We start from the raw sequence: 26,136 nt of genomic DNA on the forward strand, positions 1-26,136 counted from the left end.
CCCCCAGATAAAACATTTTAGGAGAAAAGTGATGAAAAAGAATCTCAAGTGTGAAGAATCTCAAGTGCCACGTCTAATCTATTTCCCTCCCTTCCTCCCTTTCTATTTCCCTCTCTCCTTCCTTCTGTCCGTCCCTCCCTTTTCCACCCTCTCCTTTTCTGCCCTTCCTTTCCTCATCTGTCCATCCCCCATCTTTTTTTTTTTGGTTTCTTGAATATTAGCTTTAGTGAGTTTTTTTGTTTGTTTGTTTGTTTGTTTGTTTGTTTTGCTTTGGCCATGGTAGTTACTTTTACCTGTTCATTTGGAATGTATACATTTCTCTCTTTTGCTTTCTATTTGAATTAATTGTGAGATCCTTTGGATGGGAGCTGTGTACTTTGCTGTGATTTGATCTTCCAGCTGTACGCTGTATTGCCTAGCATTGTAGTGTTCTTTTATGCATTCAGTGAATTCTTGCTAACTTTCTGATGTGGGCCCGTGCTTATTTTTATGATCTCTTTTGAGGAGATGGCAACTTTGAAGCATACTTGTTTTTTTTTTTTTTTGGGAGGGGGGCAGTACTGTTCTAACTAGTACCCTGCAGAGGACTTACTATTCCTTCCTAAAATTGTTACTTAAGCTCCCACTCTCTGGGCCAAGATATTTAAGTCCTATTTTAAAATATTAAAATATTCAGTAGGCAGCTAAGTGCTTAGTCTGCTGTTCTACTTAACACTAAATGAAAGTAAAATATAAGACAGACATGGAGCCATTTGTTATATTTTAGTATATGAAGCAATGGCTGTGTAAACCTTAACCTTGTAATTTTGTGAGTTCTACTTTATCATGTAGCTGTAAGGGTAATCAAAATAAATCACAGGAGGTGAATAAATATTTTCTAGTGCTTTCTCAGTGCTTTAAGAAGTGATGCTTGGTCCATGAAATTTTAGTAAGTGTATTAAATAAAACAATATGATGTGCACTGTGTCAGATCTGATAAATTATTCGGTATAGGACATTTATACAACATATGTTGAGCTGCTACGTGAACAGCTTAATGACTATAAATTATGTTAATCTGTCTTGCCATCTTTATATTTTGTTAAAAATTGCACTATTTGTATTATAGATATTTATATATTTGTGGGTTGGGGCAGGGATAAGAAGAAGGCATAAGAAAGGTGCAGGTCAGCTCCACGATGTTCTGACAGTGATCCAGGGCTCCTCAGCTGTGCAGTGTACATAACACAGATGTTGGGGAGTCATCTGTCAGCCATGCCTCTCCTATGGAGTTAAAGTTCTAGAGGGAAAAGAATTTGACACAGTGCTGTCACTGTTACATTTTCACAATAGAAGAGCATGCAAATATTGAACCTCCTGCTTAGCAATAGTGCCCTGTCTAATGTCTGTGCTGGTTAGAATAAAAAATCATGGGTGCATCTTGGGCTCAGAGATCTGACAAAGGTCATGCTATGTTGGGCATTTGAATTGGAAATTGTCTGGACTTAGATTTTATAAAGCTCCCACTGTTGTGTGTAGGGAGAATTTCAGCAGGGTTTTGTCCCTGGAGAGGCCTCTTAGGCCCTTTTCTGTCCTATGAATGAATTTAGATGTGAGGGTTACTCCTGCCTTAAAACTGTTAAGTTCATTTTGCATACATCCCTAGAGAGAAAAACTGGCAGATGCTTTTGTCTTGGAAGTGTTTAAAAGAAAACTGCAGAGCAGGAACAAGAGAGAAAAGGGGCCCTGTGTGGAGTCCCAGAACATTTTGGAAATGGCCAATATGCAGTTTTCATCAGTATGAAGGCGGGGTGCAATATGGTGCCTGTAGTTCACGAGGGAATATGAATGTTGATTAAGCATACTCCCAGGCTTTGAAATTCTGAAAGCAGTGTCAGAATAATGGATGTTGAGCAAATGTCAAGCATTTGTTAATTTCTCTGTTATTTGGAGTTTATCTACCATGATCAATCAAATAAACTAGTGCTTCTCTCTTGTGGCATGTGTCATTGATATGATGATTAGGTGGCTAGAGAGACCTTCTGCTTTTTTTCCAGGTAACAGATTATAAACGAGTAGACAGAGCTTTTCAGTTAAAGATTTGTTTATGGCTTGGTTTGGTAGAAATTTGTATATTAACTGAATACTTTGGTGGCAGTGTAAAAATCCGTGGCCACATGTCAAAGACATAAATTCTGGGACCATTTATACCAGGAGAACTAGTAGTGGAGGCATGTTTTCCATCGAAGTATAGTTTTCAGTAGTTTATGAAACTTTGATGTAAAACTGGACAAAAGAAATGGATCCTAGATGAATTCTAACCTTAACATTTGTAGATAGACTTTTCAATCCATTTTTATGTCATTTTTCCTATTTCAATGGTTAATTCTAAGTTAGTGATTGACTTTTATTCGTGAGTGAGAGTAAATTTGTTTCATGTGATTCAACATAATTTCTATTATTTTTAGGAAGTAATGCTACAGTGTTTTGATGTCCCAAGTAGGGGTATCAAAAAAAAAAAAAAAGTAAAAGGTTCCTTTCAGAGTTTACTTAACTGTGGATTATTGTGCAGTGCTAACATTCTGCAGTGTGAGGAGTTGGTTCCCTTTTAGAATGTGAATGACTTTACCAACTGGGATTTCATTAGGGGTTGAGACTAGGTACGATGTGTAACTGTCCTACCCTTCAGCACGGGGTAACTTGGACTGAAAAGGGATCTTTATGTGAAATTTTAGTGGCTGGAATCAAGGTAGATTTGTGATTGGAGATTTGTCCTTTTTCTATACCCCATTTTCTTTTTGCAATCTTAGACTTGTAGCTTACATGATTCAGATGGAGACTAGTGTAATACTTACCACCCTTGACCATGTCCGACAGGTACCTCTGTGGTCTTTGGCATGGATATTTTTGCAAAACGACCTACTGAGGTGATCTGTCACCTATTATTAAACCTCATGAACTTGTTTTTTCAGGGGATTCACAACTGAGCAGCCACAGGGCATTGTAAAACCCCAGTGAACTAACTACTTGTGTGATTTCTGGAGCTCTTTGGTTTTCTCAGTCTGCCATGAGGTCACAAATATGGCAGTTTCCAAAGCAGAACATTTTTAGCTTCCTCTTCAAGCTAAGCTGCTTTATCTTAACTGTCTACATTAGACCTTTGCTTTTGGCCTTCTCTGGGACTGGAATTCCTAACCGTATGAGTAAAATCCTCGTGTCCTGCCTGGCACACAGTGCTAGTGAGCTCTACCATTGTACTGCCTCCAGCATCATAAAAATAGACAGCAGTGCTGATTGACTTTTCTAGGCTGCTCTCTGAAAATTCGTCATGAACATGACACGATCATAGCATCACTGAATCGTTAACTTGCACCATACACCAAAACATTCAGGGTTTTATCGATAGCAGCTCTCAATTTTTTTTTGTATTCATAGTGATAAAGCTACTATTATTCCTAATTGGGATTAGGAAGACATGAAAAATCTTGTTAGGGTGTTGAAAAATTATTATGTAACAGTAAGAGGGAAAGAGTTTGAATTTCACTTACTGTGAATTCTTAAGCATATGTGCTCAGCGTGAACGCTTCCAGCCACTCCAGTGGAAGGGGCTGATGGTTTTGGTTGGTGGTGTGCCCTGTGCCTGCCAGGCTATCAGCGCCTGCATCTTGTCTTCTACTTAACTCTTCTAATGTCCTCCAATAGCCAAACATTTATTTTCCCTCACATGTATTGCAACTATAAATTAATGGCTCACAGTTTTAAAAGTGCTATAATGAATACTATTTCCTACTGGGGACACATTGTAATGATAGCAAAAACACTTTTGGGACTTCTGTTTTGGCAAGTATTTTTAGAGTGTGTGGCGCAGTGTCTTTGGTACTTTTGAGAATGGAGACAAAAGGCATTATTAAGTTTGAAAAATAAGGGGGCTGATGTTACTAGGTGACCATAAATTCTAGAGACATAATTATTTTGCCATGTGTTATAATTCAATAACAATAAATCCTTTATTGTATTTATCTGTGTTTCTAGACGTGGTGGCCACCCTGTATTTTGGTGAGATGTGAGATGTGACTGTGAAGTTGGTTTTCTTGTGTAACTGGTAAAGTGGTTCTAAAGTGATTCTTAAAGATAAGTTGGGCTGGGCGCAGTGGCTCACGCCTGTAATCCCAGCACTTTGGGAGGCCGAGGCGGGCAGATCGCGAGGTCAGGAGATCGAGGCTCGAGCCATCCTAGCTAACATTGTGAAACCCCGTCTCTACTAAAAAAATATATATATACAAAAAATTAGCCAGGCGTGGTGGCAGGCACCTGCAGTCCCAGCTACTTGGGAGGCTTAGGCAGGAGAACGGAGTGAATGTGGGAGGCAGAGCTTGCAGTGAGCTGAGATCATGCCTCTGCACTCCAGCCTGGGTGACAGAGACTCCGTCTCAAAAAAAAAAAAAAAGGTAAGTTGTGTTTTTGAGCCATGGCAGCATCATTGGTGCTAAATATACAAATCACACTCCTCTGGGATTATTACTTTGGCCAAAGATAATGTGAGTAAATTAGCTCCTTCTTTTAGCTGAAAAAGTTTATTTTGTTACTTTATCCTTGTACTTAGTAAGTGCAGACTCTCCTTCCTTAACTATTAGCCCTTATTTTATGCCCACCTTTTCTCTGTGCTCCCCAAATGTAGACTAACTACTCAGAAGCTAAAGACACATTCCCTTTAACTAACCTGTTTCCGTTACCCGTCTCTCTGGTGGTTGTTTATAAGGCAGGCTTCTTAGAGGAAGAAGAAAAGTAAAGGGTTAGATAATCTAACTAGGCAGTTAATCCTTGAAAACCAGAGTGGTAGCTCAATTTAGGATTTTCAGTTACATTTTAAAGCATTTCTTATTTGCTTAGAAAGGAAGACTATAGTCATTTTTGAATTTTATCCTATAGCTTACAAAGCATTTTCATAAAACTTTCTCCTTTTTCTGGTGGTAGTGATGGAGGGGGTTGGAGATACTTCTTTAGGCCTCTATTTGGGATAGGGTTTGAAATAGGATGAAACTTATTTGCTATTTATTTTTATTTTCTTCCTGTGTTTCTGTATCATATAAGCTCCTACTCTCCTATTATATCATTGAAACTCATGCTTTTTATCAGAATAAAGAGGTAAAATTCTTCCTTGTCTTTGGAAGGGACTTATGCTTACTGTAGAGTTGGAAGAATCACTACAAAAGGCTAAGTAAAACAGAGAACCCTGAAAAAAGAGTTATTGTCCATTCATTTAGCACAGTTTCTGTGGTAGGGAGGCAACATTAAACATTATTTTAAAAACTGCATTTGTGAGATATTAATAGATGCCTTGGTTTGCTGCAAATTGATTAAACTTTTTTTTGGTAATATTTAAATCATAGAGATAGGACTTTTAGTAACTAAGCATAGGTAAACACTATTTGATGATCAGTAATTATATATCTGGTTTTAAAGCTGTTTCAACAAAATGTTATTGGAAGACAGATTTTCTGCTACAGATGTTAAAACCTTCGGAATATGTGGGGCTGAAAGGACCAGTTCGGGTGTGATCTGAAACTTGGGCAGCTTGCCTTCTGCTTCAATGCTTGGTTCCACCCTGAAGAGGGGAGTTACACACCACTATGTGCACTTGACACATGCAAATGCTAAATTCAGTAGCAGCATGAGGTCTCTGTCATTAACAGTAATTTATGTAATGAAAGCCACCTGGCTTTTTTTTTTTATAATTAATTGCTTGTAAATAATAAATTTAAGTGTAATTTATGGTTTTCTAAATTTGATTACCATGTAGACCCAACAGCAAACCTAAAAAAATTATCAATTCCATAATGTTCTTCTATGACTTTTAAAAGGTACACACACACACACACACACACACACACACACACACACACACATTTTAGAGTAAACATCAGATGAAAATACTTTTGGGGAGCAATAAGAATGTAATCAACTCCTGTTGGTTTTATTCAAGTTGGAATGCTAATTTTGAAATAGTCTCATTAAGTTTTATATTATTATCTCAGCTGACCTTTTAGAAGTATTTACACATATAGTTAGTACACTCAGAAGAAAGTATACTTACTTAACAGTAATATAGTAAAACTCCTTTAAAAAAATCTTTTTCCCTATTTTGTAAAATTCCAATTATGTTTTCAAAAGAATTTATATATTAAAAAGCACCTAAGCATATATGATGATATTTAACATATTGTGGTGATAATAAGAGGCTCTTTGCCTAATAGATTTACCAAGCACAATATCTTAGTTTAAAATGGCTTTACGGTAGTTCTTTTTGTTTATGTGGTCACATATATCAGCTGCCAAAGAATTGTGTTTTCTGACATAGAAAATATCTAAGATTCACATGGTTTAAAGAGAAAGGGGGATTTAGACCCTTGTCCTCTGTGCTTCTCTTTCATTAAAAAAGAAAGGAAAGACGGAAGTAAGGAAGGACATAATTTATGGCTTTATGTTTAAGATTTAACTACTGTTTAATGACAATTATATCAGACTTTCTCAAACTTTGAATCTGATTTCTTGAATTCACACCTCTTTCCTAGATGCATTTCTTTTAAATATCTATATTATTATTTTGTACTATAGCCGTGAAATCACTATCATTGTCAGTGTGTATAATACTTTTGTAAAGGATTAACAGATTAAAGGAGAACTTGAGTAGCTTTGACCTACAAATTTATAAACTGCAAAGACTTTTCTCCATATGTGACTAGCAGCATTTTTACTTCACCATGATTTAATAAAGTTTATATAAATCAATAATGCTGTTTTTGTAACTTGTATTTTTTTTTAAATCTGGAATTCTCTTTGTTCTTTGTAGAAACTCAACTAGATTATGAAAAACTTAGTTCCGTTAAATAGCAAAATTGCATGTTGACTCCTTGCAAGATTGAGAGTCAAGTGAGGAGGTTTCCGTGTTAGCTGGAATTGTCTATAAAGAATAAAAATTTTGGCTTCTGTGTGTAGTCAGAGTGTGACCACCATCCATCACCTCAATAGCAGACATCAGATTTGTTCATCACTTGGTTTCCAAGGTCTAATAATCCCTCGAGAATTTAGAATGTTGTTGACTGTCCCCATTTACATCAGTGAAGGCTTTGCAACAGGTGCAGCTGTGTATACTAATTTCAGGGTGTGCCTAATCTGTCCAGAAGGGAGAGTACCTCCAAATTTGGTATCTTAAAGAGTGGAGTGACCTTTTAAAGTCCCAGAATGAGAATTGCCAACAATTCCAACAGGCTAATTATACCCACAAGGAGTTGTGAAGTGCTTTTAAGTTTTCCTGTACACCTAAAAGTTCAGTGAACGGCTTGAAGTCATTAACATATGACAGATGCACTCCCTTTTCAAGAGCTTGTATGATAAGTTTTGATTGTAGAAGTGGGAATTTGACCTATAGCTTATCACTTGCTTCATTAGCATGCTTGAGGACAAGGAGTTTTTTTTTTTGTTTTTTGTTTTGACATGAGTGTTATCTTACTCATGTTCCAAAGTTCTATCTGCCTCCTTCTCTCTGCTGATCTGAAGTCACAGTAGATAACCTTGATGCTGGTTTTTTAAAAGCATCACGCATTGTGTAGTGTTACATATATTTTATATATAAATATATAGACTATGAATATGTTTCTGAGCATGGGTCTTTCAAAGTTTTGATTCATTGTTTTAGATATACTGCCTCCCATGTGATTTCTGTTCTTTTTCATGGAAAAGGAAGAAATACACTTTTTGGCTTATAAAGATGACTGAAAGTCCGACTTCTACATTTCCACAAAGCTGACCACTTCTTGAAGTGAATGAGAATAAGGGAATGAAGTTTGGGACTCTGCACACACACGGAGGAAAGTATGCTACCCAAAGAATGAACGAATGCTAGAGGTGTACCCATAAAGAGATGTGGAAATGAAGCTTAGAAGGATTTCATGTGGTAAACTCCGTGACTGCAGCACTTAAATGAAATTGCTTTTTATTATCTGGTTGAAAAATCATCCAAAATAAGCCATACAGGACAAAGGCTAAAAAGCTTCTGGGTAAAAGCAGTCTTGGATAATTTAATTTTCTCCCACAGCAGTTCTGTATTTACCTGCTTATGATGTCTGTTTCAATTCCTTAAAAGACTGTATACCTAAACTTTATTTTAAAATGTTTTCTGTTAAATTAAAATCTCTGTTTATAGAAGTCACTATTCCCTTAACCTCTAAGGGGGTTATGTAAATTTTATATTCCCTAAGGGCACAGTCATATTTAGCTGTGTTCCTGTCAATTACCAGCAAGCTCTTTTTGTACAATAAGGGGGTGGTTAATTTACTCTAGTAAGGTTGCCACCTGTCTAGGGATTAACCCAAACAGGTTGGAAGTCACAGAGAGACTTTTGAATTGGGGTTTAAAGCAGTAGGAGTTGATTTATTAACTCTCTACTACCATTTTGGTGGCATTTTCTGGGTTGATCAGTGGTACTTGTGACAGAAGGTGTTTTCTTGGTCCCTACGTTTTTGAGGCTGGAAAAGTACATTGTTAAAATTTTAAGTGTCACTGGAAGTCTGTGAACAGTAGGTGTAATCGTGCCTGGTACCCATGAAAATGAACTGGAAAGATCTTCCACTCCTCTCCATTGTTTCCAGTCTTATAATATCTTATCAAATTGTTGGATCAGTGGGAAGTGGCATCCTTAAATAATGTGGATAGTTTGAAGACTAGGATTGTGTTCAATGGAAATAACATCTTATCTGGTGTGTCAGGAAAATAAAACATGAAGAACATTGATGATATAGTTCACAGGAGAATACGAGGAGGTAATTTTACAGTATTTAAAATAAGCTGTGAGAAATACTCAATTTATTAGTTTAAAGAAACATGCCTTAAGTTTTCTGATACAATATGTAAAATATAATAGCTTACTTCATATGATCTAATATGCATTCCATCTGGAGTCTTGTTCCACTAGAAGCGTGCCCACGATCATGACTGACTTCTTTGAGATCTGTGTGTGTGTCTCTTTCCCTCCCTCCCTTCCTCCCTCTTAACTTCCTTTTATTCCTTCTTCTGTCTTTCCTTCATTCCAGTTTAAAATTAAGTGTATTGTACATTATATAAGTATTCTTTTTTCAATTATAACCTGTTATGGATATGCAATTCACATACTGTAACATTCACCCTTTTTAAGTGTACAATTCAGTGACTTTTAGTATATTCACAAACTTGGGCATCCATCACCATTATCTAATTACAGAATATTTTACGACTACGACCCCAAAAAGAAACCCAGTACCCATCAGGCATGGCTCCCCATTCTCACACTGGCTCAGTTCAGTCCTAGGCGATCACTAATCTACTAGCTGTTTCTATTGATTTGCCTATCTGGACATTTTGTATAATTGATATTATACAATACGACTAGCTTTAACTTAGCGTAATGTTTTTGGGATTCATTCGTGTTGTCTCATTCTTTCTTATTGCTGAAAAATCCATTGTAGGAATATACTACCTTTTGTTTATCCTTTCATTAGTTTGTAGACATTTGGTTGTTTCCCTTTTTGGGCTATTATGATTAAATGCTTCTATGAACATTAATGTATAAATTTTTGTGTTGACATATGTTTTTGTTTCTCTTGGATAGATACCTTGGAGCAGAATTTCTGGGTCATATGGTTTAACATTTTGAGGAACCATAAAACTAGTTTTCAAAGTGGCTGCATCATTTTATGTTTCTCCATAGGAATGTATGAGGGTTTTAATTTCTCAGAATCATCAATAACACTTGTGTATTGTGTCCTTTTGATTATATTCCTGGTGGGTATGAAGTGGTATCTCACTGTGGTTTTGATTTCTATTTCCTCAATGACTAATGATGTTGGGAATCTTTTTATGTGTTTATTGGCTGTTTGTATATTTTCTTTGAAGAAATGTCTATCCACATTCTTTGTTCATTTTCTAATTGGGTTGTCATTTTATTATGAGCTGTAAGAGTTATTTACATATTCTAGATACAAGCCTTATATATGTGATTTGCAAGTATTTTTTTCTAGTCTGTTGGTTCTCTTTTTTATTTTATTTATGGTATCCTTGAGTTATTCTTTTTTAAGGATCTTACTTCCAGAAGGAAGGTACAGAAGATCAATATAGACATATCTGTAACCTTTCTATGAGGAAAATGTTATCACTCTTTAGTGAAGTTCTTATTGTTCAATACACTATTTTAGTAAAAGTTGTTTTTCTTTAAACAGTATGTTAAATTAAAAAAAAACTTGGCAAGCAATCTCCTGAATCTCCTGAATATAAAAGTTAGGCATGCTTTTAATTTTTTCCCTTTTCGCTTTGCCTTTTAAAGTTATACACAAGTATATATATTTAAAGTTTTACACAAATATCCGTGTGTGTGTGTGTATGTGTGTACATATATAGATAGATAGATAGATATTTTTTTAAGTCAGAGTCTTGGGCTCTGTCGCCTAGGCTGGAGTGCAGTGACATGATCATGGCTCACTGCAACCTCAACCTCACACGCTCAGGTGATGCTTCTGCCTCGGCCTCCTGAGTAGCCTGGGACCACAGGTGTGCAACCACTATGCCTGGCCTAGTTTTTAAAATTATTTTTACGGATGGGGGTCTCCCTTTGTTATCCAGGCTGGTCATAAACTCCTGTTCTCAAGGGATCCTCCTACCTTGGCCTCCCAAAGTTTTGGGATTATAGGCGTGAGCCACCATACCGGGCCTATTATATCTTGATCATATCATCTAAGTTGACAGTTTGACAGGAGTCATGTTAGTAAAGTGCTAAAAATAAAAACTTGTATAAACCAGTAAAAATATTACTTAAAAAATAACTATAATTGTAAAGAATCAGGGATCTATCAACTTAAAATGAAAAAACTTAAAGGGCCGGGTGTGGTGGCTCACATCTGTAATCCCAGCACTTGAAAGGGGAGACCGAGACAGGAGGATCGCTTGAAGCCAGGAGTTTGAGAAAAAACTTAAACTCAGTTCTAGTGCTTTTACAAAGTGATTAACCAGATATGGTTTATGAAATGTATTTCTTTAGCTGAATGCTGGGAAGAGACCATCACCTTTCCTGGGCCAGAAGATACTGGCCTGGGGATCCAGACCAGGTAGGAGGTCTGGCTTCCAAAGCCAGTTTTGCTGCAGTGCTAAGAGCATGGCCCTGGGCAAGTCACTTACTGTCTTGGAGCTCCAGTTTGTCCATGTGGATAGAAAGAGCTCCTGTTTTTCACACACGATGTGTTAAGCTTTTAAGAAGGATGTAGTGCCAGGATAATGCCCTGCCAATCTGGAGGCTGGTGTTTTAGTAAAGCTGTGAAAAGGAAACTTTCTACAGTCTGAGAGAGAAAAGATGAGAGCTTCTCCCTTGTACAGCTCTCTGTGTGACCACATGCTTTAGCTCTCTGACATATCAAAGTAGGGTATGTACCTTAGGAGCTCCTCTGGCTGAATATTATCTCAGAGGTCTCAAAGACTGGCTATCTTGCTAAAGTAGTTTATCAGCAAAATACGAGAAAGGGTTCACAAACTATAATATAGGAAATATTTAATCAGTAAGTAGGTATTTGCATTAAAAACAAAACAGATGACAGCTGCATCAAAGCACAGGGATAATTGCATGTTGAAATGATATTTGACTAAAGCAAGGGGCATGTAGGAAGTCACTTCGAATTGTGGTGTTGTAGAGAAGTACCTAATTGCTTGTTCCTCTTGTCACTTTGCTTGTTTTAAGTGACTTAAGCATGGTAGATTCTTAAATTGTGCCTTTATAAATCTTTTCAGTTGTGTAATGTGAAAATTATTAATGTATGATTATCTAGACATAGTTGTGTAGTATATCATCTTCTTTGGATAGTTAATGAGATGTTGGCTTTTGTGCCATTCATCTTGGGAAAAAAGAATAGCTGTCTTTCACATCCACTTCTTTTGCCACACTTTATCTTTTATTTGGATGGGTTTGTATATAACTGCGTGTGAGTGTGTATGTGGGTGTGTATTTTTGTTTGCTTTATGTGTAAGCGATAATAAGAATATATGAATCTAGTTCTCAGCTGGATTCTATTTGCATAAACAAAGGTGGGTACCTGCCCTCTGCAATGGCTACTGCCTTAAGAAAATTAAGTGTCCACAGAATTGGTGACCTGTTTTTAAGAGAACCTGTAACATCTTTCTAAATGACAAATCATTCCAGCAATATTTAATATTGGCAGTTTTCTTCTGTCTGCTTGTAGAACTTATTGGCCAGCCAGGTCAGACATTATTAAAGTTCAAGGGGTCCAGTGGGAAGAGTAATGGTTTTGTACTACTAGGAATTTTAAGTGTTGCCATTTTCAGGTGTTATAGCATCTGTTCTCACATGCCACTAAAAATGTATAGAAGTTTTAGACCAAATTCAGGGTCAAGGTTACAAGAGTGATGATGCTTCTGACTCATTCTCTTAGTGTTATGTTACCCAAATTATCTGCATAACATTCTGTAGTAAGATCCTTTTTAACAAGTTATTTGAAAGAACTTATTATAACAGGCGTTTTTGGGGGAGGCCTTAGCACTTCTTGGCAATTTGTTTAGGTACAGTTGGAGAATCTGGTTCTGACTGAACTGGGTAGCTATTGACAATACTCAGATAGACAGTAGGGAGTCCTTTAGTTCTGAGAATAACTGTGTTTTCTACTTATCAGAAGCAATGCCTTTTGAATATAAAAGTCTTGGGGAGGCTGAGTCCTGTGCCACATACTCTTTTGAGAGTCCACTCTCCAGCACATGGAAATTGTCAACAAACAGGTGCTTGATAAATATTTGTTGAAATTCTGAATAAGTGAACTAACCACCTATTTGAAGAGGCTTCCAAATGTGTAGCTATTTAATGTACATCGGTGGGTTTAATGAAATGAAGAGAGACTGAGAAGGAAACTTATACAAAATTATCGTGGGTTGGTTGGGTGAATCTAGGTATACCTGCATCTCTTTTGAAATGAAATGAAATGAAATGTCCATACCTCATAAAATCAGCTGCTTTTAAAATTTTCTTAATATTATCATTATCTTGAAAGAGAATAGGAGAAAGAAAGTTTGTGTTTTGGGAATCGAATACTTTATTCCTAAAGTTGGCAAATATTTTACTAAACGGAATCGATCATATCTTGAACTAAAAACATCAGCAAGGCATTTGCCTTTTATCAAATGAATATCAAGTTGTTTTTTTGGTGGTATCTCTAGCCCTACACTCTGTTACTCACCAATGGTGTTTGTGAAATGAAGTTCATAATTATTAGAGATAACTCTTAAAGGAATAACATATAGTAGGAATTTAAAATGGCTTAAATTTATTGAGTAAGTAAAGTGAATGAAGACAACTTTTAGCCGTGGTACATTGTTCAGAATTATAGTAGCTTCATTTATGATTGTTGAGTTCACTTGGATAGAGTGCTGTTCCCATGATAGAAAATGTAGTTTTCCCCAGGTGTCTGTTTTCTCATTCTTCTAATGTGATAGAATCCTCCAGTTTTGACCAGAACATGACTTCCAAGAACAGAGGCGTCCTTGTATCTTTCATGGCCATGGGACTGAGTTCTGGCTATTGCAGAGTAAGCGTAAGTTTCATGTGGCAGCTTAGTTTTATGTGGAGCCTTCCCTAAGAGACAGCCCTTGTCTCTCTTCTTCAGGATCCTTTCTCAGTCTTGCTGTCTGGAATGCACATGCCACAGTCTTAACTGTGGGCTGACAGAATGGTGAGCTGACAGGAGCCTGGGTCCCAAGGACTTCCTGGAGCAAAATTGCTGTGGTGGAAGAGACAAATCTTACTGGGAAAGACAAACATTTCTGTACTGTATAATCCACAGTTATTAGGGATTGTATTTTTTATCCCTCGTAACCGAACCTCACCCCATCTATTAGAGATAGATGGGCTGGGTTTTATCAGATTGGATTCCTAGGATATGAGATCAGAATGAGGCTGCATGAGACCAAGTTTGTCACCATATTCAGAGCCATTTTAAAGTGTGTGCCTTACTGATTGCTGGTGAGTCATGTAGCCTTTTAGTAAGCTTGGCATGTTATGATGCTGAGCGTCTTTACTTCCCTGGTTCTGGATTTGGTCTGACTATGTCAGGACTTGTATATGGCTTTTACAGATTTCCTGCAATGACTAGTCTGCATTATCTTCTTGGATGTTGTAAAGATAGAGAGTTGGGTTAGGGAGCGGTTACTGGTTATATAATCAACAGGTCACAGTGCTCTTTTCAGGCATCATTATTTTTAGTCTGGACATAAACATCTTTTCCCTAAGAAAACGTTTCCATCAATCTCACTATTTGTTGATATCTCTTAAAAAGGTAACAGTTGGTTGCTTGAATTTTGTGATATTGTAGCCATTATCAAAATGAAAGCAGAGGCCAAAACACTAGGTTTTTGTTCTATATTTGATATAGTCAAAATTTCTAAGACTTAATTAGGAGCACACACTCTCTTATTCTTGTGAAGCTTAAAATCACTAATTGTTAGGCACCACGGTGTTTGGAAGCAAAACGTCTCCTTTAGCAATGGCATCTCTGTTATGTGTTCACATGTGGTCTCAATGCATGTTCATTTGCTGTGTCTGTGAGTTGCAGTGTTTTTACATTTTCCCTTAAAATGGATTTGTGTGTTTGGTATGTGGGTGTGGATGTTAGGGAATGAGAGGAGGAGGGTCATTCTTCACTAAGTCATCACTTGGAAGGCTAATAGGTGCAAGTCACTGTGCTAAATATTGATGACGTAAAGTTAAAAAGATGTAAAGATAAAAAAAGGATTCCCTGTCTTAAGAACTCAGTTTTGGAGAGGAGGCTGCAATGCTGAGTGGAGGAGGCAGGAACCGGAGCATGAGCAGTAGCTAGGTGGGCACCATGGCTGGGATCACCACCATCGAGGCGGTGAAGTGCAAGATCCAGGTTGTGCAGCAGCAGGCAGATGATGCAGAGGAGCCAGCTGAGCGCCTCCGGCAAGAAGTTGAGGGAGAAAGGCGGGCCCGGGGACAGGCTGAGGCTGAGGTGGCCTCCTTGAACCGCAGGATCCAGCTGGTTGAAGAGGAGCTGGACCGTGCTTAGGAGCGCCTGGCCACTGCCCTGCAAAAGCTGGAAGAAGCGGAAAAAGCTGCTGATGAGAGTGAGACAGGTATGAAGGTTTTTGAAAACCGGGCCTTAAAAGATGAAGAAAAGATGGAACTCCAGGAAATCCAACTCAAAGAAGCTAAGCACATTGCAGAAGAGGCAGATAGGAAGTATGAAGAGGTGGCTTGTAAGTGGGTGATCATTGAAGGAGACTTGGAACGCACAGAGAATGAGCTGAGCTGGCAGAGCCCCGTTGCCGAGAGATGCATGAGCAGATCAGACTGATGGACCAGAACCTGAAGTGTCTGAGTGCTGCTGAAGAAAACTACTCTCAAAAAGAAGACAAATATGAGGAAGAGATCAAGATTCTACTGATAAACTCAAGGAGAGACCTGTGCTGAGTTTGCTGAGAGATCGGTAGCCAAGCTGGAAATGACTTGGAAGATAAACTGAAATGCACCAAAGAGGAGTATTCTGTACACAGAGGATGCTGGACCAGACTCTGCTGACCTGAATGAGCTGTAGAATGCCCCAGTCCCACCCTACTGCTGCTCCTCCCTCTGACCCTGACTCCACCTAAGGCCAGCCTGCCTGAAGCTGACCTTTAACTGAGGGCCGATCTTTAACTGGAAGGCTGCTTTCTCCTTTCGCCACCCGCTTCTCCCCTGTGTCTTTTTTGCCAAACTGTCTTTGCCTCTTCCCAGAGATTCCAGCTGGGCTAGAGGCTGAGCACCTTTGGAAACAACATTTAAGGGAATGTGAGCACAATGCATAGTGTCTTTAAAAAGCATGTTGTGATGTACACATTTTGTAATTACCTTTTTTGTTGTTTTGTAGCAACCATTTGTCAAACATTCCAAATAATTCCACAGCCCTGAAGCAGCAATGTAATCCCTTTCTCACTTTTGGAAGGTGACTTTTCACCTTAATGCATATTCCCCTCTCCATAGAGGAGAGGAAAAGGTATAGGCCTGCCTTACTGAGAGCCAAACAGAGCCCAGGGAAAGACTGTACTATGGGAAGCCTCATTGCTGTCTACAAAGTACTATCTAAACCAGAAAGGTGATTCCAGGAGGAGTTAGCCAAACAACAACAAAAACAAAAAATGTGCTGTTCAAGTTTTCAGCTTTAATATATCTTTGGATAATGTTATTTCTATTTTATTTTTTCATTAGAAGTCACCAAATTAAGATGGTAAGACTTCTGAGACAAAATTTTTGTCCCATCTCTACCCCCTCCCAACTGCTTACAGAATGGATCATGTCCCCCCTTATGTTGAGGTAACCATTTAATTGCTTTCCTGCCTCCTTGAAAGAAAGAAAGAAGATTGTGTTTTTGCCACTGATTTAGCCGTGTGAAACTCATCTCATTACCCTTTTCTGGGTTTGAAGCTGCTGTCTCTAGAAGTGCCATCTGATTGTGCTTTGTATCAGTCAGTGCTGGAGAAATCTTGAATAGCTTATGTACAAAACTTTTTAAATTTTATATTATTTTGAAACTTTGCTTCTTTGGGTTTGTGGCACCCTGGCCACCCCATCTGGCTGTGACAGCCTCTGCAGTCCGTGGGCTGACAGTTTGTTGATCTTTTAAAGTTTCTTTCCCTACCCAGTGCCCATTTTCTGGTAAGGTTTCTAGGAGGTCTGTTAGGTGTACATCCTGCAGCTTATTGGCTTAAAATGTACTCTCCTTTGATGTGGTCTCTTTGGGGCCGATTGGGAGAAAGAGAAATCAATAGTGCAACTGTTTTGATACTGAATATTGACAAGTGTCTTTTTGAAATAAAGAACCAGTCCCTCCAAAAATGAAAATAATAATAATAAAAAGAACTCAGTTTAATGGAAAAGCAAATGAAGAAAAGAATACTTCAATTAAAATTAATCTGCACAATGAAGTGTGGTCCAAAAAATAATTAAAGTTCAACATGAGACTTACTTATGGGCTCACTAAATCCAGAAATCTGAAGGGTTTCATGAACTCCTAGCCCAAAGCAATTCTATTGAGAGCCCCTGAAACAGCAGTGCGAGTCCCGCAACAACCAACGAAAGATTCTTCTACCTACATTTGTGAATGCTTAAAATTTAGTTTTTTAAAAACACAGTCTTTCTCAATTTCTTGTTTTGTTTTTTGGTTTGAAGTTACATGTTGTTTTTCCTCTGGTTTTCTTCTTGGAGCATTATATAATTGTCAGAATTCTGTTACAATTCAGGTTTGATGTAGTCATTTTGGAAATTCCCAGGTATCCTCCTTCATATTTTTATTCTAAAAGCAATTCTGAAGAACATTTGCCTTCACAGTGTTTCAATTCAGTCTAACATTGGACCAGTGGGAGAATATAGCAAGAGCATCGATGGGGGAAAATGGATGTGTGTACAGAAAAACATAAGCGGCATGATGTAGCCTCTTCCTTCTCATTATCTGGAATTCACAACTAATCTCTTAACCACCAGGCTGAATGCACATCATATACATGGTGGACAGGTGAACTGGAGGCTTTGGGTCTCAGGGATTTGGAGGTGCCATGTTAAGTTTTTAGAGGCTCTATCCTTTAACAACTGGATGCCTCTGTGTATGTTTTGGTAATTTTTTTCTAAGCCTACATTTTTCTTTTTCTTTCATTTTTTTTTTTTTTTTTGAGACAGACTTTCGCTCTTGTTGCCCAGGCTGGAGTGCAATGGCACGATCTCTGCTCACTGCAACCCCCACCTCCCGGGTTCAAGCGATTCCCCTGCCTCAGCCTCCCAAGTAGCTGGGATTACAAGCATGAGCCACTATACCCTGCTAATTTTGTATTTTTAGTAGAGACGGAGTTTCTCCATGTTGGTCAGGCTGGTCTTGAACTCCTGACCTCAGGTGATCCACCCGCCTTGGCTTCCCAAAGTGCTGGGATAAGCCTACATTTTCTAGTCTGCATAGAGTAATATCAGCCTTGTGCAAATTCCAGTATTGTTCCAAGAATATAATGCAAGGCTGGGTGCAGTGGCTCACACCTATAATCCTAACACTTTGGGAGGCTGAGGTGGGCAGATCACAAGGTCAGGAGTTCGAGACCAGCCTGACCAATATGGTGACCAATATGGTGAAACCCCGTTTCTACTAAAGATACAAAAATTAGCCAGGCATAGTGGCGCATGCCTGTAATCCCAGCTACTCAGGAGGCTGAGGCAGGAGACTCGCTTGAACCTGGGAGGCAGAGGTTGCAGTGAGCCGAGATCGTGCTACTGCACTCCAGCTTGGGTGACAGAGCAAGACTTAGTGTCAAAAAATATATATATATATATAATGCAAATAAAATTGTAAAAGTATTATACCTTTTAATATTTCGGAACAAAAACTTATTTAAAAAATTTATTCTGTTGGGGCACGGGCCTGTGAGCCAGTTAGAGTTGCAGCTGTGGGAATGATTGGGCCGAGCAGAGGACGACATGTTGTTTTTCGTGGAGCAGGTAACATCTAAAGGAACTGGTTTAAATCCTAATGCCGAAGTATGGCAAGAAATTGCTCCTGGGAATACTGATGCCACCCCAGTAACTCATAGAACTGAAAGCTCTTGGCATGAAACAGCAGCCACATTGGGTGCTCATCCTGAGGTTAATGCAGAGCTCTCAGAAGATATATGTAAAGAATATGAAGTAATGTGTTCTTTGTCTTGTGAAACCACAAGAAATACTACAGGCATTGAAGAATCAACTGATGGGATGATTTTAGGACCAGAAGATCTGAGTTACCAAATATATGATGTTTCTGGAGAAAGCAATTCAGCAATTTCTACAGAAGACCTAAAAGAATGTCTAAAGAAACAATTAGAATTCTGGTTTTCACGAGAAAATTTGTCAAAGGATCTTTACTTGATTTCTCAAATGGATAGAGTGATCAGTTCACCCCAGTTTGGACAGTTGTTAACATGGAAGAAATAAAAAAGTTGACCACAGACCCTGATGTAATTCTTGAAGTGTTAAGGTCTTCTCCCATGGTACAAATCAATGAGAAGGGTAAAAAAGTGAGCCAAGTCATAAGCGTTGTATTGTGATTCTTAGAGAGATTCCTGAAACAACACCAATAGAGGAAGTGAAAGCTTTGTTCAAATTGAAAACTGCCCCAAAGTGATAAGTTGTGAGTTTGCACACAGTAGCAGCTGGTATATCACTTTCCAGTCAGACACAGATGCACAAAAGGCTTTTAAATCCTTAAGAGAAGAAGTTAAAACATTTCAGGGCAAGCCAATTATGGCAAGGATAAAAGCCATCAATACATTTTTTGCTAAGAATTGTTACTGATTAATGGATTCTAGTATCTATAGTCAGCCCATTCAGACTCAAGCACAGTATGCCTCCCCAGTCTTTATGCAGCCTGTATATAATCCTCACCAGCAGTTCTCGGTCTATAGTATTATTCCTCAGTCTTGGTCTCCAAATCCTACACCTTACTTTGAAACACCACTGGCCCGCTTTCCCAATGGTAGTTTTGTGAACGGCTTTAATTCACCAGGATCTTATAAAAGACATGCTACTGCTATGAATATGGGTCGACCTTTCCAAAAAAAAAATCTGAAGCCTCATTTTAGGTCATCCAGTGGTTCAGAACACTCAACAGAGGACTGTATCATTGGGGGATGGACAATTGAACAGATCTAGTTCAAAAAATTTTTCAACTGAAAGCGTAATCCTACAGTAACTGGGGATTAGGAGTAAACTTAACTTCAAAAGGAGACTTCCACTTTGCAGATGGAACAAAATGGGGACTATGGTAGGGGCAGGAGAACTCTTTTCAGAGGTCGAAGATGACGACAAGATGTCAATCTCAAGACCTCATCCTTCAACAGCTGAATCAAAGCCTCCAACACCAAAGTTTGACTTACTAGCCTCAAATTTTCCACCTTTACCTGGAAGTTCATCAAGAATCCCAGATAAACTCATTTTGGAGAATAGGATGTCTGACGTTGTTAAAGGTGTCTACAAAGAAAAGGATAATGAAGTGTTGAGAGTTGGTTGCCCAGTGCCTGCAGATGAGCAGACAGAATGCACTTCTGCCCAGCAACTCAGTATGAGTACCAGTTCTCCATGTGCAGCTGAGCCTACTGCATTAAGCACAACTCAGCCAAAAAAAAAAAAGGATCTAATAGAGGATTCCTCTGTTCAGAAGGGTGGTCTCAACCAGACGACTATACCAGTTTCTCCTCCAAGTACTACAAAGCCATGGAGGGCAAGTACTGCCTCACCATGTAATAGTAACATAAATGTAGCTACACCGTGACTCTACAGGAACCCTGAAAGTTAAGTTATGCTGAAGTGTGCCAGAAGCCCCCTAAAGAGCCATCTTCAGTTCTTGTGTAGCCACTATGGGAACTTCGCTCCAATATAGTGTCTCCCACCACAAAGACAATGCAGCTTCTTAGAAGTCCCTTGAGAAACCAAATGAGAAGCCAGAAGCAAGGGCTAGTAAGGATTATTCTGGCTTCTGAGGCCATACCATTCCCAGGGCAGCAGCTGGAAGAATCAGGGAACAGAGATGCCAGTTTAGTCATAGGGCTATACCTCAGGGAGTGACGTGACGTAATGGCAAAGAGCAATATGTGCCACCCAGATCACCAAAGTAAAAAACAACAAAACTATTCAAAAACTTCTCTCTTCCCGTTAAACTTGAGCTGTAGCTATATTGAACTGTTTTGGAGGGGAGAGGGTTAGCCAGGAAGGAAACAGGAGAAAGTACATCCTTAAATCATTATGGATTTTGGAGTTGTGAGTGATAGGATCCCAAAATTCATCTCTAATGTGATTTATAAATGCTGGAGGATTTCTATCTATCTATCTATCTATCTATCTATCTATCTATCTATCTATCTATCTATCCATCCATCCGCACACACATATAAAGTGTATTTTTTCTATTTTTGTTTTTGGTTTTAATTTGCAGAGATTTGCTGCCAGGAATCAATTTTGAGGGTTCAGTTTTAGCTTGGAGGAAAAAGAAAAAAAAACAACATTATACATCCTTCAGTATAGGAGATGAGGGAGTGAGAGGAAATATTTTTTGAAGAAGCATTTCTGTAAAATTAGAAATTACTTTTTAAAATCTATTTAAAGTTTGGCGTGGAGAATGCCATCTCTGATTATATGGCCTTGTATTGCAAAGCGGATTAGTGGCTGGGGTGCCTGTTGTGGGTGTGAGTGTGTACAAGAGCGATTGAAGCAAAATCTGTCGTCATGTTGGTAAATGATTTGAAAACTGAATGTAAAACTTGAGTAGATTTTTTTTTTTTTTAGTTTGAAATTGAGTCTGTCTTTTTGACCTTACTAATATTTCATTCAACAAGTTGTAAAACTGTGATTGTACTTGGACATGTGACTACTAATCAGGTTGATACTCAAGGAAAGAATGGGGGTTCTTAAAAACATTGAAAATTTCAGCCGGGTGCGGTGGCTCTCGCCTGTAATCCCAGCACTTTGGGAGGCCGAGGTGGGCGGATCACGAGGTCAGCAGATCAAGACCATCCTGGCTAACACGATGAAACCCTGTCTCTACTAAAAATACAAAAAATTAGCTGGGAGTGGTTGCGGGTGCCTGTAGGCCCAGCTACTCGGGAGGCTGAGGCAGGAGAATGGCGTGACACCGGGAGGCGGAGCTTGCAGTGAGCCGAGATCGCGCCACTGCACTCCAGCCTGGGCGACAGAGCGAAACTCCGTCTCAAAAATAAAAATAAAAATAAAAAAATTGAAAATTTAATCTTGGACCTCAGTGTGTAGGTGAAATATATTTCAGAGGCTTAAAATTCCCTGTGATTCCCCCTGCTAAAATGGGAAACAAATTTTTTTTCTTACTCCATGTTATTCTCTGTTCTTTGACTGCCCACCCCCAAAAGCAAAATAACCAACTACTTACTGAATTATATTTGTCATTGCTTTGACCAGTCTAGTCAAATCATATAAATTGTTCTAAATTTCAGAATTGAACATTGAAGTATTTACTCTTCTGTTCACACATTGAGAATTTTAGGTCCCAAGATGGTAGGGCAGACTGACCTTACAGTAATTTATTTGCTGTCAGTGTTAAAGATGAAACATTGTAACTGACTCTTAAGTGTTAAATAGTGTAGAAGTAAAATATTATTATTATTTTTTAAAGGCTTAATTTTGGGGGGGACTTATTTGTGTTTACAGTGTATTTATCACCTTCCTTTCCTCCTCTTCTTCCCCCACACCCCAAAAATACAATTTGGAATTCACTGAAACAGAACCAGCAAGTCATGAGATTTTTTAGTAAAGATGAGAAAGATGGTTGAAGAAAATTAATGCATAATTTCTCAGTGAATCAAGTTGTAGCTCTCATATACTAAATACACAAGTTTACATGCTGTTATTTAGAAAATGGCTAAAATATTAAAAGCCATGTTGTGTTTATCTGTTTTAAGTCATACCATGTTCAGAGTTCTATGTAAGGTGGGTTTTATTTTTCTTTTAAGGGATAGTTTGTAATAGTAAGAACTGTCCCATATGTTAGATTATGTGTGTACAATTACGTGTAAATTGTGAATACTGGAAAGCACCATTGTGACATAGCGTAAACATCTTGGTAATATATTAAAGTGAATGTAAATAGTGGTTAAAATTACATTACTGTGAAATTCACCTTCCAACTCTAAGTTAAGCTTTGGAGATACGTATTAGCGATTAACTGTTAAGAGGTTTGAAAACACTGCACTTATCTGTACAAGCCAGAATTACTATTTCTTTGACTTATTATTAGCGTGGCAGTTGCTTTTGATTTGGTTGTTTTATGACATGGTATACTATATTTACTCAGTTTGAAACTATTCATTTCTACACACTATTTTTTAAAAATCACCTACTAGGTGAAACATACAATGAAACTACCCGTGCTGAAATTTGGGGGAAGTTTAGGTCCTTGAAAAAAATGTATTAATCATTGACTACATCTATGATAAAAGTGCTTATTTTGGTTTACTAAGATAATGCAGTTGGTGGAAATGATAAACATTTTAAGTGTTAACATCCTTTGAATGCATTGGATTTCAGAGAATAAACATTCTGTAAAAACAAAAAAAAATTTATTTTCTTGGCCTCCCTTTTAGATGGGCAAATTCCTTGGTGCTAGCCATTCAAAATTGTGTGAAGGGCAGTATCTGACTTAATTATAATATTTAGGGAAAGCTTTTGTTGTTTGACCTGACAACAAGTTCAGTTTTTTTTTGTTGTTGTTGTTTTTTTCCTCCAAGGGCTTTTAATAGAATTGCTTTGGTCTAAGAATTCATGATAGACTAAATGAAATCCTTCAGTCTGCTGGATTTAGTGAGACCATAAATTAGCCTCATGGTGAATGTATCTTTCTTTTCCCTGTTTCATTTTACACAATTCATTGAAATGATGACTACCTATAAGTGGTTAGAATTTTATGTGTGGAAAACTTGAAGAGAAAAACTTTTCGAAGTAAAGTGTTTGTTTCTTTCATCATGGTGTCACCTGCTTTTGATCTTTTTCATTGTGCTTATACTTAAAACTAGATTTCAATATATGTTCTTTAATGGTAAAAGTTTATATGCAAAATAGGTCTTCTGGCATTTTTACTGTCACGTGTAGAGTGAAGCTAGTGGTGACCCAGTTTTTCTCATCGGGCTTGAGGGAGGGGTGGGGACAGTTGGACCTGCTCTTCTCTGCTCTTTAACTGGCATAGAAGTGGTAGGAAGGAAACCCAAGCAGGTGTCTCATTGGCATGCCATTGTGGAGTAGAGAGAGGCAGTGTTCATAGAAGTACAGCAGCTGTGTGGACTTCTGTCATGGGGAGCAGGGCCCAGCAGTCAGGATAGCCTTGGGGACTGGTTCCTGGCATGAGCAAATTCTTGAGTAACTGTAATTCTAGCTAGATTTCTAAAGACAAGATCTTCATACACAGAGAAGCTGGGAAGCAGACTGTATTTCACCTCAGGGGCCTGTGGTTATAGACTTGAGGAAACATGAGGAACCAGGGTAACAGCAAATGGGACTTATCCTTGGATGCCAGAGTATTTGGCCAGTGCTACTCACTGGTCTGGTTAGGGCTGGTCTGGAAGTTGTGGGCAGACCCCAGGGTGAGGTCAAGTAGCTCTAACAGGAACCAGGCAGAGCCTGGCCTTCTAGTAAGGGGCAGGGAGCACTTCCCCAGGTGGGTCCTGTCTTGAATCTTGCTGGTGTTTGTATCGGGGAGGCAGCCTTTCTGGCTTCCTCTGGTCTGGGGAGGCCATTTTGATGGGGAGAAGAGAATTGAAGCTTCTTATATCAAATTCAGCCATTTCTAAATATTGAGACACACAATTGTATGGAGCTGCCAATGTGCAGGGCACACATTCAAATCTGGGGAGAATCTAACATAATCTAATGCAATGTAAGCTGTGGTTCTATAAAATTTTGCATTTTTTTAGGGCTTTTGCAGCTTTTGGGGGCTTTCACAGGATGTGAATTTTGTATTTTTTGATTGGGTTGTGTTATTTTGGGAACATACGTGAAACTCAGTCACATTTTAAGGATGTTGTATATATGCCAAGGGAAATGTATGTTTTTCCCGCTAAATTTTTATTTCTTATGTAAATAACATTAAAACCAGAAAAAAAAGGATGAAGAAATCACCTATAAACCCAAATCCATACTTTTTTTTAAACAATTGTGCCTTCTCTTTTAGACCTTGAGCATATTCTTACTTGAGACTGTAGTTTTAAACATACTGTCAATATAACTTTATATATTTTTTACTTTAAATTATGTTTATTTATAGCCAGTTGTTGCATGTTAACTTTATCGAATGATGAACTCAGATCTGCCAAGTTGAACTTCAGTAGTGAATGGTGGATTTTAGGGTGAAAATGGCTTTGTGTGCAGGCTCCATTCTTTTGGCAAGTGTTGCAGTGGGGGTAACCAGTTGTTGACGCCATGGGGCAGACAGCTCAGTACCCTGGACAAGGTCCTGGAAGTTGCTGTAGCGTTTGAGGGGAGCACTCCTATGGTGTGGTTGGAATGCTGTTTTTAGTTATAAGGCCTCTGAACTTGACTTTCTGGTCCTGTGGTAAATTCCACGAACTGTCTAAAACCTTTAGTAAATTTTGTTTTTTGTTGAAACTCAATTGAGTAGATTAAGTTGTTTGCAACTAAGCATCTTGTGAAACATTGACCTACTGGTTCTTGAAAGTAATTTGTTTTATGATTTGGAGGCAGTGATTAAGAACCTAGAGTCTAAGGCCAAACTGCCTATATTCACATCCTGACTGTGTCAATTTGGAGAAGATACTTCACTTTTCTCCCTTAGTTTCTTAAGAAAACACTACTATTATTATAGTGATGATAATTAAATGAAACAGTACCTGGTAGCTAATATGTGTTCCCCCAGTGTTACCATCTTCATCATCATGATCATCATGACAGTAGGTATTTATTGAGCACCTACTCTTTATTAGAATTCAACAGAAATGGGGAAAAGTTACAAATAGGATATTCTAGCAAAATTTAGTATATAACAAAGCCTAATTGTATTTTGCGTAGTCTTAATGACAGCTCCATCTCTGCTCATCCTCTGGTTTCTCTTAAGACACATAGAGAAACAGGGAAGGCATTTGTAGCCATCTAAGATTGGATTTATTGGAATGAATAACATCAAGTGCTGAGAATAACTGACAAAAGGATTTCATTGTGAATCAAGAATAAAAGGTTGTGGTAAGACTTAAAATTTTGTGTTTAATAAGAGAAGAGCTTAATGCATTTTAAGGCATTCCATTTGTTGTTTTAACATTGCCAGCATTTATTATTAAAGTAGGTGGTTGTAGAATAATTATAGTCCATATCATGATGATGATGTTGTTTTTAGAGAAGATTGAAAATCTATAGTTTTTTCAAACTAATACAGCAAGGAAAACATGTCATCTACTGATGGCTTCAAATAGTTTGCTTGACCTCCTGAGAGTACTACTGAGATTGTTTAAATTAACTACATATTCAGGAAGGTACTTTTATGCAAGTTTTTGCATTTCCTTGTTAAATTCTTAAAAGTATCAGCTTGGTAATTGGGGGTTGGG

At 38.1% G+C, this 26,136-nt stretch overlaps 1 protein-coding gene and 3 pseudogenes across 6 annotated transcripts in view; all 4 read left to right on the forward strand.

Annotated features, from left to right (window-relative positions):
- Positions 1 to 26,136, forward strand: part of CDIN1 (CDAN1 interacting nuclease 1) — a 230,925-nt gene that overhangs the window by 19,222 nt on the left and 185,567 nt on the right. The window lies entirely within an intron of this gene.
- On the forward strand, positions 14,567 to 16,909 carry LOC129527043 (tropomyosin alpha-3 chain-like; annotated as a pseudogene).
- LOC134757238 (la-related protein 4-like) lies at positions 18,339 to 19,360 on the forward strand (annotated as a pseudogene).
- On the forward strand, positions 19,364 to 20,679 carry LOC101128318 (la-related protein 4-like; annotated as a pseudogene).

Source organism: Gorilla gorilla, chromosome 16 (genome assembly GCF_029281585.2).
Source record: "Gorilla gorilla gorilla isolate KB3781 chromosome 16, NHGRI_mGorGor1-v2.1_pri, whole genome shotgun sequence".
Lineage (NCBI taxonomy): Eukaryota > Metazoa > Chordata > Mammalia > Primates > Hominidae > Gorilla > Gorilla gorilla.